Here is a 19,401-nt window from a genome sequence, read left to right as displayed (position 1 = left end):
TATGGATTGAAGTGGAGAGAGACACAAGGATGGGAGATCAGAGAGATAGGATAAGTGTTTGGATCAGCGTAGAAGCAGTTTGGATGGAGAGGAAAGAACGGTGAGGAAAAGAAAGGAAAGCTTCAAAGGGAATCTGAAAACTATTCTTTGAAACCACTTCGACCAGCCCAGAGGGAAAAACCACCATTTCTCAACTGAAACCAAACCAACAAATTGTGCCATTGTGGTGAACTGATTTTGAGGAATCGTTGTGAGTTTTCAAACAGTGTACTGTTGAAATGAACACATTTCATTCCATCTGCAGCATGGTCTAGTGGTTAGAAGGCCCTGAGTTCCAATCCCAACTCTGTCCCTTGTCTGCTGTGTGACCCTGGGCAAGGGACTTCACTTTCCTGGGCCTCAGTTCCCTCATCTGCAAAATGGGGATTAAGACTGTGAGCTCCATGTGGGACAGGGATTGTGTCCAACCTAATTATCTTGCATATATCCCAGAGCTTAGTACAGTGCCTGACACATTTGTTCATTCAATTGCATTTATTGAGCATTTACTGTGTGCAGAGCACTGTACTAAGTGCTGGTACACATAGTAAGCGCTTAACAAATGTTATTTAAAAAAATAGCAAGGTCACTTCCCAGGAGAACACAAATACATGTAACTCTCTAGCACTTGTAAGGATGGTCAAAGGAGCAAACACAAACAAGCAGCTGTCCCATTTCATCTGGGTGACACCAACACATACATTAGAGAAGCAGCATGGCTTAGTGGAAAGAGCCCGGGCTTGGGAGTCAGAGGTCGTGGGTTCTAATTCTGGCTCCACCAAACTTGTCAGCTGTGTGACTTTGGTCAAATCACTTCGCTTCTCTGGGCCTCAGTTCCCTCATCTGGAAAATGGGGATTGACTGTGAGCCCCAGGTGAGACAACCTGATTACCTTGTAACTACCCCAGCGCTTAGAACAGTGCTCGGCGCAAAGTGAGTGCTTAACAAATGCCACTGTTATTATCATTAGTAGTAGTAGTAGTACAGTGCTTTGCACACTGTAAGTGCTCAAGAAATACTATTGAATGAATCAGTGGCTTCAGAGAGGAATATAGTGGGTGGAGGGGAAGGGATTGCAGTGCGTATGGCTAGAAAGATGAAATGTGAATTGCCATGTATTTCAGAACAAAATGTTCACTGTGTCATTTGGCTATAAATGTTTTAGGAGGCACACATTAAAAAATTTTCCGAGACGCACTTGTCCAAAACAGGAAAAGCTCATCCAGCAGGATTGAATCAGCCAAGCATTCCATGACTTTCCCCACTGATTCTCCACACGATGGCATTCAACCCTCCAACTGCAGTGCCACCTGCCACTGCCAACATTAGGAGACTCAGATTGGCATCGTAAAACTCCATGTCCAGGAGCTGTGTTATGAGGGATGATTTTGATTCAGCTGCTAATAGCTTAATACCATTTACAGAAATGCCTCATGTAGACATTAAGGGCTTCAGATAAATTAATCAGTCAATTAATCACATTTATTGAGCACTTAGTGGATGCTGGGCACTGTACTAAGTGCTTGGGAGAGTCTTGGCTTATGCTATTGAGTCATCTCTGATCCAAAGCAACTCCATGGACACATCTCTCCCAGAACGCCCCATCTGCATCTGCCGTCATTCTGGTAGTGTATCCATGGAGTTTTCTGGCTAAAAATCCGGAAGTGGTTGACCACTGCCTCCTTCCGTGTGGTAAACTCGAGACTCTGCCCCAACTCTCTCCTGTGCCGCTGCTGTCCGGCACGGGTGAATTTTGACCTGTAGCAGATTGCCTGCCACTCACTAGCCACTGGCCAAGCCAGGAATGGAATGGGTAGGCCTCCGCTTCACTCTCCCTCCCATAGCCGAGACTGGTAGAGGACAGGAAACTCTCCAGGTGTGATCCTGACAGGGTGTTGGGAGAGTCCAACACAGCAATATAACAGACACATGCCCTGTCCACAATGAGTTTACAGTCCAGAGGGACCTACACAGTTTCAGTCTATCACCTAGAGGACTTTTCCCCCTTCCTCTGCCACAGCCTCCTAGCAAAAGAAGCAGCATCCTCAAGGGAAGTGCCCAGCCCGGGAGTCAGAGGATCTGGATTCTAATTCCAGCTCCACCACTTGTCGGATGTGTGGCTTCGGACAAGTCACTTAACTTCTCTGGGCCTCAGGAATGAAGACTGGGACAGGGACAGGGACCACACTTATTATTTTGAATCTACCCCTTCCCCACAGCACCTGTATATATGTATATATGTTTCTACGGATTTATTACTCTATTTATTTATTTATTTTACTTGTACCTAGGATGAGCACCACGGACGGGGCCCGTGCCCGATGGGGAGGGGAGCGCCGGGGTGGGGACATTGCGGGATTCATTCGGCCATTCAATCATAATTATCAATCAATCAATTGTATTTATTGAGCGCTTGCTGTGTGCAGAGCACTGTACTAAGCGCATTGTCCCGCCGTCGACCCACGTCCTTACCTTCTAGATCATGGCGTTTAAGTGCTTACTATGTGCCGAGCACTGTTCTAAGCGCCGGGGGTGGAGACAAGGTGATCAAGTTGTCCCACGGGGGACTCACAGTTTAATCCCCGTTTTACAGATGAGGTAACTGAGGCTCAGAGAAGTTAAGCCCACTGTTGGGTAGGGACTGTCTCTATATGTTGCCAACTTGTACTTCCCAAGCGCTTAGTACAGTGCCCGGCACACAGTGAGCACCCAATAAATACGATTGATTGATTAAGTGACTTGCCCAAGGTCACACAGCAGACGTGGCAGAGCCGGAATTTGAACCCGTGACCTCTGACTCCAAAGCCCGGGCTCTTTTCCACTGAGCCATGCTGCTTCTCTATACTTCTAGACTGTGAGCCTGCTGTTGGGTAGGGACCAGCTCTATATGTTGCCAGCTTGCACTTCCCAAGCGCTTAGTACAGTGCTCTGCACACAGTAAGCACTCAATAAATATGATTGAATGAATGAATGAATCTATCTATTCTATTTATTTTATTTTGTTAGTATGTTTGGTTTTGTTCTCTGTCTCCCCCTTCTAGACTGTGAGCCCACTGTTGGGTAGGGACTGTCTCTATATGTTGCCAGCTTGTACTTCCCAAGTGCTTAGTACAGTGCTCTGCACACAGTACGCGCTCAATAAATACGATTGATTGATTGATTGATTGATTGGTATTGATCGAGTACTTATTCTGTGTAGAACCCCTGGGAGAGAACAAGAGAGTCTAGTGGGGGAAGATAGACATTAAAATAAATTACAAATTAAGGCAGCAACAGAGTAGTAGGGGGGAGTGAATATTACAGTGCTTTGGAGATTAATAATAATAATAATAATAATTGTGGTATTTAAGCACTTGCTATGTGTGAGGCACTGTACTAAGCACTGGGGTAGATACAAGGTAATTGGGTTGGACACAGTCCCTGTCCGCATTAGGCTCACAGTCTTAATCCCTATTTTCCAGATGAGGGAACTGAGTTCAGAGAAGGTAGTGACTTGCCCAAGGTCACGCAGCAGACAAGCGGCAGAGCCAGAATCAGAAACCAGGCCCTTCTGACTCACAGGCCTTTGCTGTAGCCACTAGGCCACACTGCTTCTCAAGTGCCTAGACACCACAGAAAGAAGGGACAGTGGAATGGAGAGATGAGAGGTTAGTCGGAGAAAGCTTCTTCAGGAAGATTTTTTTTTTTAGAAGGACTTTGTCCATGCAGGATAGGGAAAGGGGAGAACGTGCCAGACATGGGGGTGAGTGTGAGTGAGGAGTCAACGGTGAGAGACTTGAGATCAATCAATCAATCAATCAATCAATCGTATTTATTGAGTGCTTACTGTGTGCAGAGCACTGTACTAAGCACTTGGGAAGTACAAGTTGGCAACATATAGAGACAGTCCCTACCCAACAGTGGACTCACAGTCTAAAAGGGGGAGACAGAGAACAAAACCAAACATACTAACAAAATACTAACAAAATAAAATAAATAGAATAGATATGTACAAGTAAAATAAATAAATAAATAAATAAATTGAGTAATAAATATGTACAAACATATATATACACATATATACAGGTCAAGGCACAGGAAGTAGGTTGGTATTAATTATAATAATAATAATAATAATAGCATTTATTAAGCACTTACTATGTGCAAAGCACTGTTCTAAGCACTGGGGAGATTACAAGGTGATCAGGTTGTCCCACGGGGGGGGGCTCACGGTCTTAATCCCCCTTTTACAGATGAGGTAACTGAGGCACAGAGAAGTTAAATAACTTGCCCAAAGTCACACAGCTGACAAGTGGCGGAGCCGGGATTTGAACCCATGACCTTTGACTCCAAAGCCCGGGCTCTTTCCATTGAGCCACGCTGGCATTATCATCATCATCATCAATCATATTTATTGAGCGCTCACTGTGTGCAGAACACTGTACTAAGCGCTTGGGAAGTACAAATTGGCAACATATAGAGACAGTCCCTACCCAACAGTGGGCTCACAGTCTAAAAGACTGGTATTAGAGAAGCCAAGAGTGTGGGCTTGGTTGTAAAGGGAGAGAAGCAAAGATAGGTAGGAGGAAGAGAATGAACTGAGTACCTCAAAGTCAATGGTGAGGGTTTTCTGCTTGATAGACAGATGAATAAGCAACCATTAGAGGTATTTGCCTCTCTCAGGGTCACATTCGGAGTTTCCAGTCCTCTTCCAGTCTTGGCTATGGGAGGGAGAGTCAAGCAGAGGCCTACCCATTCTATTCCTAGCTCGGGCAGTGGCTAGCGAGTGGCAGAAAATCTGCTATGAGTCAAAACTCACCCGTGCTGGGCAGCAGCGGCCCGGGAGAGAGTCGAGGGCGGAGACTCAAGTTGACTGCCTGGAAGGCGGCAGTGGTCAACCAATTCTGGATATTTACCAAGAAAACTCTGTGGATCCACTACCAGAACGGTTGCAGATGCAGAGCGGGGCGTTCTGGGAGAGATGTGTCCGTGGTGTCGCTATGGGTTGGAAATAACCCGACAGCATAAAACAAGACAAGAAGTACTCTAGGAGTGGGAAAAAATATGCAGAGCAATTTTGTAGAAAAATGATCACGGCGGCACAGTGAGGTTACACACTGGAGCGGTGAAAGGCTGGAGGCAGGGAGGTCAGTAAGGAGGCCATTGCACTAGTTGACCCTACTACATCCTAGAAGCAGCATGATGCGGTGGATTGAGCCCGGGCCCGGGAGTCAGAAGGTCATGGGTTCTAATTCCGACTCCTCCACTTGTCTGCTGTGTGACTTGGACGAGTCACTTCACTTCTCTGGGCCTCAATTACCTCATCTGTAAAATGGGGATTAAGATTGTGAGCCCCACGTGGGACAACCTGATCGCCTTGTATCCCCCCAGTGCTTAGAACGGTGCTTTGCACATAGTAAATGCTTAACAAATACCATCATTATTATTATTACTATGTCACTTGGGTAGGGACTGTCTCTATATGTTGCCAGCTTGTACTTCCCAAGTGCTTAGTACAGTGCTCTGCACACAGTAAGCACTCAATAAATACGACTGACTTCACTTCTCTGAGCCTCAGTTCCCTCCTCTGTAAAATGGGTATGGAGACTGTGAGCCCCGCATGGGGCAGGGGCCGCGTCCAACCCGATTTGCTTGTATCCACCCCAGCGCTTAGTACAGTGCCTGGCACATAGTAAGGGCTTTAAAAATACCATTGTTATTGCTTGATTGTATTACATTCTCCCAAGGGCCTAATCCCCCAATTTGAGGCTTTATGGGAGGCACGTGTCCTTCAGAAGCCTTCCCCAACTTCCTCTCCTTTTCTCCCACTCCCTTCTGCACCACTCTTACTTGCTCCTACATTCATCTTCCCTCCCATCCCCACAACACATATGTATACATCTGTATATAGGTAATTTAATTATTCATTTATATTAATGTCTGTCTCCCCCCAAACTGTGAGCTCATTGACTGTGTCTGTTGTTATATAGTACTCTCCCAAGCGCTTTGCTCACAGTAAGTGCTCAATAAATACGATTGAGTGAATACAACACTCTATACACAGTAAATTCCCAATAAATACAGTGATCGATTGATACTTTCCCTACTTTTAAGCCACTGCTAGAAGGAAGACCAGCCCTGTTATTTCCTGCTAGAGTCTCCAAAGAAAAAGACCAGAGCGATCAGGGCCTCACTAATTGAAGGGTCAGAAAAAGGTCACGGAGAATAAAAATCTTTTTGATTTAAAAACGCACACAATTGTTTCCTTCAGGTCGTTTCTGCACGTACTGTATTTGACTTTTCTGGGTACACATTATGCTTGGAGACTAGACGCTTAATATTTATCTCCTTAGGCTAAGCAACTTAAAATGTTTCCAAAAATACCACAACCATATTCATTAAAGGGTTATGGGAGGCGAATGGGCCGGAGAATGTATTTAACGTGCCCCGTCACAGAAGCTGATGCAAAGGAAATATCTCTAGAAGGAAGACATTAAGTTTTCCGAGCGCCTTTCATGGAAAGAGCCCGGGCCTGGGAGACGGAAGGACCTGGTTCTATTCCTGGCTCCACCGTGTCTGCTGTGTGACCTTGGGCAGGTTGCTTTACTTCTCTGGGCCTCAGTGGAAAATGGGGATTGAGACTGGGAGACCCACATGGGACAGGGACTGCGTCCAACCCCTTTTGCTTGCATCCACCCCAGTGCTTAGTATAGTATCTGGCACTCAGTTAGCACTTAACAAATGCCACAATTATTATTATTATTATTAATGCAAAATGTAAGTGGGCCAGAAAATACTGGAGAATATGATGCTTGTAGAAAAAAATGTATTTGAGAGATTGATCACTTAGGACAGGGACCAATCTGATTAGCTTGTATCTACCCCAACGTTTAGAACAGTGCTTGACACACAGTAAGCGTTTAACAGATACCGTTATCATTATTATTATTATTATTTCATGATTTTAAAGCTGGGGCTCTGACCACCTCCCTGAGGCAGGGATGGTGTCTAACAACACTGTTGTATAGTACTCTCCCAATAATAATAATAATAATAATGGCATTTATTAAGTACTTACTATGTGCAAAGCACTGTCCCAAGTGCTTAGAACAGTGCTCTGCACTCAGCAAACATTAGCAGTGTGGTCTAGTGGAAAGGCCCCGGGATTAGGAGTCAGAGGACCTGGGTTCTAATCCCAGCTCTGCCACTTTTCTGCTGTGTGACCTTAGGCAAGTCACTTCACTTCTCCGTGCTGCAGTTTTCTCATCTGTAAAATGGAGATTCAAGACCAGTTCATTCATTCATTCATTCAATCGTACTTATTAAGCGCTTACTGTGTGCAGAGCACTGTACTAAGCGCTTGGGAAGTACAAGTTGGCATTCATTCATTCAATCATATTTATTGAGTGCTTACTGTAATATTATTATTATTATTATTATTATTGTATCTCCCCCAGCTCTTAGAACAGTGCTTGGCAGATAGTAAACGCTTAACAAATACCATCATCATCATCATCATCATGTCCGTCTCCTCCTTTAGGCTTCAACTCGTTGTGGGTGGGGAATGTGACTGTTTATTGCTGGATTGTACTTTCCCAAGCGCTTCGTATAGTGCTCTGCACATAGTAAGCGCTCAATAAATACGATTGAATGAATGAAACCATGGAAGGTGTACCAAGGACCGTGAGAACCTGGTCCACAGAGGGCACTACGACACCTTGCAGCTTCTTGGCCAAAACTCCTAAATATCAAATCAATGTTTTTGTCACCCAGCCAACACGCACTTAAATCTCTTGCTAAATTTAGCCCACAACCTATTTACTTGGGGTTTCAGGGCCTCGCCATTCTTTGGTGAAAGCAACACAAGAGAAACTAAATCTTCTATTTTCATATCGACCCTTAGAGAGCAGAGAAGCAGCGTGGCTCAGCGGAAAGAGCCCGGGCTTTGGAGTCAGAGGTCATGGGTTCAAATCCCAGCTCCGCCAATTGTCAGCTGGGTGACTTTGGGCCAGTCACTTCACTTCTCTGAGCCTCAGGTACTTCATCTGTAAAATGGGGATTAAGACTGTGAGCCCCATTGTGGGATCACCTGATCCCCCCTCCCCATGCTTAGAACAGTGCTTTGCACATAGTAAGCACTTAATAAATGCCATTATTATTATTATAGGATTTTGGCATAGTGGAGAGAGCACAGGACAGGGAGTCAGAAGGTCATGGGTTCTAATCCGAGTCCACCCCCCCATCTGCTTGTGGCCTTGGACAAGTCACTTCACTTCCCTGGGCCTCAGGTACCTCATCTGGAAAACGAGGATGGAGACTGTGAGCCCCACATGGGGCAAGGACTGTGTCTGACACCATTTGCTCATCTCCACCCAAGCGTTTAGTACAGTTTCTGCCACATAGTAAGCGCTTAACAAATGCCATAGTAATAATAATTATTTATGACTTTTGTATAACTGCATTTTTAAGGCCACCAGCCAGATGAATCTCAAGGAGCTTAGAGAGTCATTCATTCAATCATATTTATTGAGTGCTTACTGTGTGCAGAGCACTGTACTAAGTGCTTGGGAAGTACAAGTTGGCAACATTTAGAGATGGTCCCTACCCAACAACGGGCAGATGGTTTTCATAATTGTGGTATTTTGTTAAGAGCCAGCTTTGGTACACAGCATAGCATTGCTGATGTCCATTGGATAATTGAAAGGACAAGAGAATATCAAAAAGAAGTCAGCATGTGCTTTATTGATTACAGTAAGGTCTTTGACGACGTGGATCACGAGAAACTGGAGCACATTAAGGAAAATGGGCATGCCGGACCATTTCATTCCATTAATACGGAACCTGTATGACAAACAGGAGGCGGCAATAAGAACAGAATATGGAGAAACAGATTGGTTTCCCATCAGTAAGGGAGTAAGACAAGGATGAATCTTATCACCTTTACTGTTCATCCTTGACACTGAATACCTAATGAGAGAAGCCAGACTGGATGAAGACAAATGGGGAGTAAAGATTGGAAGAAGGAATATCTACTACCTTCGTTATGCTGATGATACTACCCTACTAGCCTTGAAGGGTTTATTATTAAAAGTTAAGGAACAGAGCAAAAAGATGGGCCTATATACAAATGTCAAGAAAACAAAGATCATGACAACTGGAAGTTTTAATACATTTGTAGGACGGAAAGAAGATTGAAATAGTTGACAGTTTTTCTCTCCTGGGATCAATAATCAATAATAAAGGAACTAATAGCCAAGAAATACGCCAAAGATTAATGTTAGGAAGACTTGCTATGAAGAGCTGGAAAAAGTCATGAAATGCGCTGATGTAACTATTGCCACAAAAAAAAAATTGTCAACTCTTTGGTGTTTCCAGTGACATTGTTTGGATCCAAAAGCCGGACAGTGAAAAAGCAGGGTAGAAAGTACATCGATTCTTTTGAAATGTGGTGTTGGAGAAGGCTTTTGAGAACACCATGGACTGCCTGGAAGACGAACAAATGGATTTTAGAGCAAATTAAACCGAAGTGGTCTTTGGAAGGCCAAATGACTAGACTTAGATTAGCATATTTTGGACACAACATCAGAAGGTCGGATTCTCTGGAAAAGATATTAATGTTAGGAAAAGTCCAGGGAAAAGGTGGAAGAGGCAAGCTGGCAGCTAGATGGATAGAGACCAGAACAATGATAATGGAAGAGCCATTTCTTCCCCCTTCTAGACTGTGATCCCCCTTCTAGATTGTGAGCCCGTTGTTGGGTAGGGGCTGTCTCTATATGTTGCCAACCTGTACTTCCCAAGCGCTTAGTACAGTGCTTTCCACACAGTAAGCGCTTAATAAATACGATTGAATGAATGAATGAATGAATGAATGAATGAACCATTTAGACAGGTTGCAGATTTATAGCAGAGGACAGGACGTTCTGGAGAAAGTATATCCATGGAGTCACAATGAATCGAAAATGACTCAACAGCACTTAATAATAATAATAATGAACCAAACACTGTACTAAGGGCTGGGGTGGATACAAGATAATCAGGTCCCAGATAATAATAATAATAATAATAATAATAATAATAATAATAATAATAATAATAATGGTATTTGTTAAGCACTTACTATTGACAAGCACAGTTCTAAGCACTGGGGTAGATGCAAGATAATCAGATTGTCCCAAGTGGGACTCACAGTTTTAATCCCCATTTTACAGATGAGGTAACTGAGGCACAGAGAAGTTAAGTGACTTGCCCAAAGTCACACAGCTGATAAGCGGCAGAGCTGGGATTAGAACCCACGACCTCTGACTCCCAAGCCCGGCTCCTGCTGATAAACCACGCTGCTAAGTAGGAGTCAGTCACTCGTATTTATTGGGCGCTTAGTGTGCAGAGCAATTCATACATTCACTCAATCTCATTAATTGAGCTCTAACTCTGTGCAAAGTACCGTACTAAATGCTTGGGTGAGTATCATAGAACGATATATCAGACATATTCCCTACCTACAATGAGCTTACAGTCTAGAGGGGGAGACAGATATTAATAGAAATAAATGGAATGACAGACCTGGTCATAAGTGGTGTGGGGCTGGGAAAGGGGATGAATAAAGGGAGCAAATCAGGGCAATGCAGAAGGGAGTGTGAAAAGAGGAAAGGAGGGCTTAGTCAGGGAAGACTTCTTGGAGGAGGTGGGCCTGCATTAAGGCTTAGAAGTTGGGAGAGGGTGATAGTCTGTCTGATATAAAAAGGGTGGGCATTCCAGGCCAGAGGCAGGATGTGGGTGAGAGGAGAACAGGTTTTGAACAGTTGATCAGTCGTATTTAATGAACACTTACAGTGTGCAGAGCACTGTACTAAGAACTTGAACAGGTATTGAACAGGTAGCCTCAAATATGACTTGCGTAGTTTATCAAGTACCTGGAAATATTTAGATACACCCTTCCAAACTGATCACAATTCTTCATTTCTAGGATGTGTGTATTCACTCATTCATTCAATGGTATTTATTGAGCGCTTACTGTGTGCAGAGCACTGTACTAAGCACTTGGGAAGTACAAGTTGGCAACAAAGTGTATCCAATGATTCTGGTGTAGGAGGCTGGACCTAGTGACCTTTTAAGTGCCTGCCAGTGCTCAGATAATAAGAAGTGTAGTAACTGTTAAACATTTGTCATGTGTGCCAAGCAGTGTACTAAGCACTGGGAAAGGTGCTCCAAAGGGCTTGGGTTCTAATCCCGCTCCGCCACTTGTCTGCTCTGTGACCTTAATCAAGCTACTCAACTTCTCTGTGCCTCAGTTACCTCATCTAGAAAATGAGGATTAAGACTGGTGAGCCTATTTTGGGGACAGGGACTGTGTCCAATCTGATTACCTTGTATCTCCCCCAAGGTTTAGTACAGTGCCTGGCACATAGTAAGTGCTTAACAAATACCAGAAAACAATGGGTAGAAGACTAGCTGAGGAGAGGCAGGGGTATGTGACATTGAGTCCACTCAATGAGCGGCTGGCAGGTAGAGCCCTGTCCTTCAATGTGCTGCCAAAATAAGGGGGGCAACAAAGCAATAAAGGCTACTGTTGTCCCAATCTTCGGGCAGGGGAATTTTTGGTCTGGAGGAGAACGTTCCGGGAGTTCTCGGCCGGTGGGGATCAGTGTTCCCGGTCCACTATGGATGGTCGATACCAAATCAAGAGATTAAAAAGCCACAGAAAAGCCTCTTTGTATATTATGGCTTAACGGCCTGAGATTTGCAAATACAAAATGGTCAATTTGATCTGACCCCCCCCACCCAATACCAGCCATTATTAAGGGCACCTCATTAGTGCACTACTATTAGGGCACCTCAATTATTATTATTATTATTATTATTATTAATGAGAAGCTGCACGTCTTGGGAAACAGCATGGCTTAGTGGATCGAGCATGGGATTGGGAGTCAGAAGGTCTTGGGATCTAGTCACGGCTCCACCATTTGTCTGCTGTGTGAACTTGGACAAGTCACTTCACTTCTCCGGGCCTCTCTTATCTCATCTGCAAAATGGGGATTAAGATTGTGTGAGCCCCAAATGGGGCAGGGACTGCGTCCAACCTGATTGACTTGTGATTAGTGCTTAGAACAGTGCTTGGCACACAGCAAATGCTTAACAAGTTTTATTATTATTAATAATAATCTTTGAGCCATGAGTGACACCATTCTAAGCAAAACATTCATATTATTGGCAAATATTTGACTTCCTTTGAGTCCCTTACTCCAATTCTGTTGCACTGTACTCGCCCAAGCACTTAGTTCAGTGCTCTGCACCCAATAAGTGCTGAGAAGCAGTGTGATCTAGTGGACAGCACGGGCCTAAGAATCAGAAGGACTTGGGTTCTAATCCTGGCTCCACCACTTGTCTGCTGTGTGACTCCCTGGGCCTCCTTTCCCTCATCTGTAAAAGGGGGATTAAGAGAGTGAGCCCCATGTGGGACAGGGACTGTCTAAATTGATTAGCTTGTATCTTCCCCAGTGCTTACAACAGCACGTAGAGAAGCAGCGTGGCTCACTGGAAAGAACACGGGCTTTGGAGTCAGTGGTCATGGGTTCAAATCCCAGCTCTGCCAATTGTCAGCTGTGTGACTTCAGGCAAGTCACTTAACTTCTCTGTGCCTCAGTTACCTCATCTGTAAAATGGGGATTAAAACTGTGAGCCCCCTGTGGGACAACCTGATCACCTAGTAACTTCCCCAGCACTTAGAACAGTGCTTTGCACATAGTAAGCACTTAATAAATGCCATCATTATTATTATTATTAGAACAGTGCCTGTCACATAGTAAGCACTTAGCAAATACCATTTAAAAAAATAAATTCATTGATTGATTGATTTGTCTCAAGATTTTGGGGACCCGGCAGGCAAAGAGATTTTGTGGTTATTTTTGTGATTTAAATGTACATCTAGGCATCTTTCTTTACCTAGAACAGGATTTCATTTTTCAGAAACCTATGCAAATTTGTACCATAGCCCAGATTTACAAATGGAAAACTACTCCCATTCATCATAGTACTTTTTGTAAAACACTGACACTTGTGAGCGAGCTTCATTAAGTTCACACAATAGCAATATCTTCTATTCTCCAAGAAGCCCAAAGCACATGCAAGATATTATGCAATTCATTCTCAGAACACGACTGCGATGTACATAAGGATTAATGTCCCTGGCATATCGATACACAAGCTATGGCCCAGAGAAATGAGTTTCATTAATTCATTTAATCGCATTTATTGAGTGCTTACTGTGTGTAGAACACTGCACTAAGCTCTGGCACTATACTAAGCACTTGTTTCACATGATGAGACCGTGCCTGGTTGATAATTCAACCTCTAGCCCAAAGACTCTGAGTCCATGAGTCTACCCAAATCAATCACAGGGGTTCTCTGTCTTATTCCTCATCATCTTTGTGCTGAAACACTCTGGGCACGTTACTCCCCTCCTCAAAAATCTCCAGTGGCTACCCGTCAACCTACACATCAGGCAAAAACTCCTCACCCTGGGCTTCAAGGCTGTCCATCACCTCGCCCCTCCTACCTCACCTCCCTTCTTTCCTTCTACAGCCCAGCCAGCACCCTCCGCTCCTCTGCCACTAATCTCCTCACTGTGCCTCGTTCTCGCCTGTCCCACCGTCGACCCTCGGCCCACGTCCTCCCGCTGGCCTGGAATGCCCTCCCTCCGCACATCCGCCAAGCTGGCTCTCTTCCTCCCTTCAAAGCCCTACTGAGAGCTCACCTCCTCCAAGAGGCCTTCCCAGGCTGAGCCTCCTCTTTCCTCTCCCCCTCCCTATCCCCCCACCCTACCTCTTTCCCCTCCCCACAGCACCTGTATATATGTTTGTACAGATTTAGTACTCTATTTATTTTACTTGTACATATTTACTATTCTATTTATTTTGTTAATGATGTGCATCTAGCTTTACTTCTATTTATTCTGATGATGTGACACCTGTCCACATGTTTTGTTTTCTTGTCTGTCTCGCCCCCCCGCCCCCGCCAACTTCTAGACTGTGAGCTGTGAGCCCATTGTTGGGTATGGATCATCTCTATAAGTTGCCAACTTGTACTTCCCAAGCACTTAGTACAGCGCTCTGCACACAGTAAGCGCTTAATCAATCAATCAATCAATCAACTGCATTTATTGAGTGCTTACTGTGTGCAGAGCACTGTACTAAGCACTTGGGAAGTACAAGATGACAACGTATAGAGATGGTCCCTACCCAAAAAGGGGCTCACAGTCTAGGAGTCCTAGAATTGTTCTGGGACTGATGCTGATCAGGTCTGGATTGTTCTGGAATTCATTGACTCTGACCAGGTTTGGATCGTTCTGGGGCTCATGGACTCTGACCAGGATTTGGAGTGGTTTCTGCCTTCACTCTAGCCATCACCGTTTATGAAGATAGCACTTTTCAAACTGCCGCTGTAAAAATGTTTATGGAGCTTTGGATTTGGGTGTTGGCAGGTGATGGGATTTAGGCTTCTTGTGTTTGTATCCCCTGCTAGATTATAAACCCTCTGTTTCCCTCTAGACTATAAATTCCTCTAACCTATAACTCCTTGTAAGCAGGGGATGTGTCTATGAGTTCCGTTACACTGTACTTTCCTAAGGGCTTAGTACAGTGTTCTGCACACAGTAAGCACTCAATAAATACCGTTGATGGATTGACTGATGAGTTGCAAAAAGTGGGAATTAACCCTATTTTGACTTTGGTCACACCACATTAGATCATTATGGTTACTTTGAAACACATAGCCTAGTGGAAAGAGAATGGGCCTGGGATTCTGAGGACCTGGGTTCTAATCCCAGCTCTGCCAAATGCAGAGCTTGATGACCATGGGCAAGTCACTGCACTTTTACAGAGACTGTAAAAAATGAAGATTCAATACTTGTTCTGCCAGGGGAGGCAATGTGGCCTAGCAGGAGAGGGGACCAAGCACTGACCCTTGAGGAACCCCTACAGTAAGGGGATGGGAGGTGGAGGAAGAGCCAGCAAAAGAGACTGAGAATGAACGGCCAGAGAGAGAAGAGGAGAACCAGGAGAGGACAGAGTCTGTGAAGCCAAGGTGGGTAGCGTGTTGAGAAGAAGTGGGTGGGCCACAGTGTCGAAGGCAGCTGAGAGGTCGAGGAGGATAAGGATAGAGTATGAGCCTTTGGATTTGGCAAACAGGAGGTCACTGATGACCTTTGAGAGGGCAGTTTCCATGGAATGTAGGGGACGGAAGCCAGACTGGAGGGGGTTGAGGAGAGTTGTTGTTGAGGAATTCGAGGCAGCGCGTGTAGACAACTCGTTCAAGGAGTTTGGAAAGGAATGGTAGGAGGGATATGGGGCGATAACTAGAAGGTGAGGTGGGGTCAAGAGAGGGTTTTTTTAGGATGGGAGAGACGTGGGCATGTTTGAAGGCAGAGGGGTAGGAACCAGTGGAGAGTGAGCGGGTGAAGACAGAAGTTAAGGAGGGGAGAAGGGACGGAGCGAGAGATTTCATAAGATGATAGGGATCAGGGTCAGAAGCACAGGTGGCCGGAGTAGCACTTGAGAGGAGGGAGGCGATCTCCTTTGAGGATACTGCTGGGAAGGATGGGAGAGTAGCAGAGAGCGTTGATATGTACAGCACTATGTACATATCTGAAATTTATTTCTATTCATGTCTGTCTCCCCCTCTAGTCTGTAAGCTCACTGTGGACAGGGGATGTGTCTGTTATATTGTTAAATTGTAGTTTCCCAAGCACTTAGTACAGTGCTCTGCACTCAGTAAGCTCTCAATAAATAGCACTGACTGGCTGACCACTTTTTCAAGCACTTAATAGGGTGATTTGCATGCAGTAAGCACTCAATAAGTGATTTATTGATTCATATTATTGTTTAGCTCAATGAAATTACTGGATATTAGGAAGGACATTATTCATTCATTCATTCAATCATATTTATTGAGCACTTACTGTGTGCAGAGCACTGTAATATGCTCTTGGGAAGTACAAATGGGCAACACATAGAGACATTCCCTAGCCGACAACGGGCTTACAGTCTAGAGGGGAAGACAGACAAAAAAAAGCAAAATAAGTAGACTAGTGTCAATCAAAATCAATCGCCCAAGTGTCTTATCTTGTCTTATGCCGTCGAGTTGTCACCGACCCATAGGGAAGCCATGGATGCATCTCTCCCAGAATGCCCCACTCTCCATCTGCAATCATTCTGGTAGTGGATCCACAGAGTTTTCTTGGTCAAAATCTGGAAGTGGTTGACCTCTGCCGCCTTCCATAAACTCGAGTCTCCACCCCCAAGTGTAATTCACCAAAATATCACTGGATCACATATTTTTCAGTTGTATTCCTGACTTAAATCAGACCTCCTTGAAAGGGAAGATAATTAATTAATTAATTAAATTAATTAATTAATTCAATCATATTTATGGCTTACCAATCAATCTGCTCATCAGGCAGAAACTCCTCACCCTGGGCTTCAAGGCTGTCCATCACCTCACCCCCTCCTACCTCACCTCCCTTCTCTCCTTCTCCAGCCCAGCCTGCACCCTCCGCTCCTCTGCCGCTAACCTCCTCACCGTGCCTCGTTCTCACCTGTCCTGCCGTCGACCCCCAGCCCACGTCATCCCCCTGGCCTGGAATGCCCTCCCTCTGCCCATCTGCCAAGCTAGCTCTCTTCCTCCCTTCAAGGCTCTACTGAGAGCTCACCTTCTCCAGGAGGCCTTCCCAGACTGAGCCCCCTCCTTCCTCTCCCCTTCGTCCCCCTGTCCACCCCCTGTCTTACCTCCTTCCCTTCCCCACAGCACCTGTATATATGTATATATGTTTGTACATATTTATTACTCTATTTATTTATTGATTGATTTTACTTGTACATATCTATTCTATTTATTTTATTTTGTTAATATGTTTGGTTTTGTTCTCTGTCTCCCCCTTCTAGACTGTGAGCCCACTGTTGGGTAGGGACTGTCTCTATATGTTGCCAACTTGTACTTCCCAAGTGCTTAGTACAGTGCTCTGCACACAGTAAGCGCTCAATAAATACAATTGATTGATCGATAGCCCATAGTACGCACTTAACAAATAGAATGAATCTCTCCCCAATGACAGTATAGCCAAAACACACACTCATTTTGAGCAAAATGGAGTGTATTTCCATGAGGAGCTATGTGGCTCATGGAAAGAGCCTGGAGCTGGGAGTCAGAGGACCGGGACTCTAATACCGGCTCTGCCACACCAGCAAGGTGATCCCGGGAAAATCACTTAACTTCTCTGTACCTCAGTTTCCCCATCTGTAATATGGGGATTCAATCAATTGGTCATATTTATTTAACACTCACTATGTGCAGAGCACCATACTACGCTTAGAACAGTGCTTTGCACATAGTAAGCACAACTTTTAGACTGTGAGCCCACTGTTGGGTAGGGACTGTCTCTATATGTTGCCAATTTGTACTTCCCAAGTGCTTAGTACAGTGCTCTGCACATAGTAAGCGCTCAATAAATGCAATTGATGATGATAGTAAGTGCTAACTAAATGCCATTATTATCATTATTACGCTCTTGGGAGTGCGCAATACAACAGAATTAGCAGACATGTTCCCTGCCCACAACGAACTTACAGTCTAGAGGAATTCGATACCTGTTCTCCCTCTTATTTAGATTGTGTTGTCCATGTGGGGCAAGGACTGTGTCAAACCTGCTCAACTTCCACCTACCCCAGTGCTTGATACAACAGTGCTTGATATATAGTAAGCATTTAAGAAGCATTTGAGAAACAGCATGGCTCAGTGGAAAGAGCTCGGGCTTTGGAGTCAGAGTTCATGGGTTCAAATCCCAGCTCCGCCAATTGTCAGCTTTGTGGCTTTGGGCAAGTCACTTAACTTCTCTGGACCTCAGTTACCTCATCTGGAAAATGGGGATTAAGACTGTGAGCCCCCCGTGGGACAACCCGATCACCTTGTAACTTCCTCAGCGCTTAGAACATAGTAAGCACTTAATAAATGCCATCATTATTATTATTATTTAAGGTCAAGAGTTCGAATTCCAGCTCCACCACTTGTCTTCTGTGTGACCTTGGGCAAGTCATTTCACTTTTCTGTGCCTCAGCTACTTCATCTGTAAAATGGGGATGGAGACTGTGAGCCCCACATGAGACAGGGACTGTGTCCAGCCCAATTTCTAGATTGTGAGCCCGTTGTTGGGTAGGGACCGTCTCTATATGTTGCTGATTTGTACTTCCCAAGTGCATAGTAAGGTGCTCTGCACACAGTAAGCCCTCAATAAATATGATTGAATGAATGAATGATTTGCTTGTAACCGCCACAAAGCTTAGTGCAGTGCCTGGTACACAGTAAGGGCTTAACAAATACCACAATTATTATCATTATTATTTAACAAACACCATAATTATTTATTAAATATTACAAGGACCTTTTCCTCTCCTATGCTCTGAGTTATCTATTAGATTAAGCAGCCTTGGAGAGAGATTGCTGCCTCTCTTTAATAATAATAATAATGGTATTCGTTAAGCGCTTACTATGTGCCAGGATCTATACTAAGACCTGGTGTGGGTACAAGCAAATTGGGTTGGACACAGTCCCTTTCCCACATGGGGCTCACAGTCTCTATCCCCATTTTACAGATGAGGGAACTGAGGCCCAGAGAAGTGAAGTGACTTGCCCAAGGTCACGTGGCAGACAAGTGGTGGAACCGGATTAAGGGCCATGGGACTGAGGGTGGGAGGATAAAGGGAGCAAATCCAAGTGCAGAAGGGAGTGGGAGATGAGGAAATGAGGGCTTAGCAGGGTAAGCGTATTTTGGGCAGGAAAACCATTGTACCGTACTCTCCCAAGCGCTTAGTACAGTGCTCTGCACACAGTAAATGCTCAATAAATACCAGTGAAGATGATGAGAGGCCTCTTGGAGGAGAGTATTAAACTTAAAAAGATCTCAGGCTCTAGAGTAAGACAGTTTCCAGAAGAGAAGCTTGCAAAACAGGAAAGGGACATGGTGATCTAGGAATTTTTTTATATCAGTGAATTGGAAATCCATCAGAACAACATGAACAACGGAAATTTGGCTGGAGAAACTGGCATTATTTAATCATAACATCAGGGAGGAATCAAAGTACCATTTGTCCCACTGTTGGGTAGGGGCCGTCTCTATATGTTGTCAACTTGTACTTCCCAAGTGCTTAGTACAGTGCTCTGCACACAGTAAACGCTCAATAAATACGATTGATTGATTGATTGATTGATTGATTTGGGCTATAAATTTCTTTTTCACGAGGTGCCCGAACTCAATGAAAATATGGTTTTCCTTTTGAACCATCCAAACTGTTAAAAAATCCTGGCTGTCCCAGCCCATTGACCAATCAGGGAACGCTA

At 44.5% G+C, this 19,401-nt stretch overlaps 1 non-coding gene across 1 annotated transcript; it reads right to left on the bottom strand.

Annotated features, from left to right (window-relative positions):
• Positions 1-1,795: 1,795 nt before the first annotated feature.
• LOC119929406 lies at positions 1,796-1,933 on the bottom strand. Its single transcript, XR_005451532.1, has one exon. It is a non-coding gene; the product is annotated as a small nucleolar RNA SNORA7 (small nucleolar RNA).
• Positions 1,934-19,401: the final 17,468 nt, after the last annotated feature.

Source organism: Tachyglossus aculeatus, chromosome 5 (genome assembly GCF_015852505.1).
Source record: "Tachyglossus aculeatus isolate mTacAcu1 chromosome 5, mTacAcu1.pri, whole genome shotgun sequence".
Lineage (NCBI taxonomy): Eukaryota > Metazoa > Chordata > Mammalia > Monotremata > Tachyglossidae > Tachyglossus > Tachyglossus aculeatus.
Note: the sequence above shows the minus strand (reverse complement) of the source record. Positions and strands in the feature narration are given on the sequence as shown.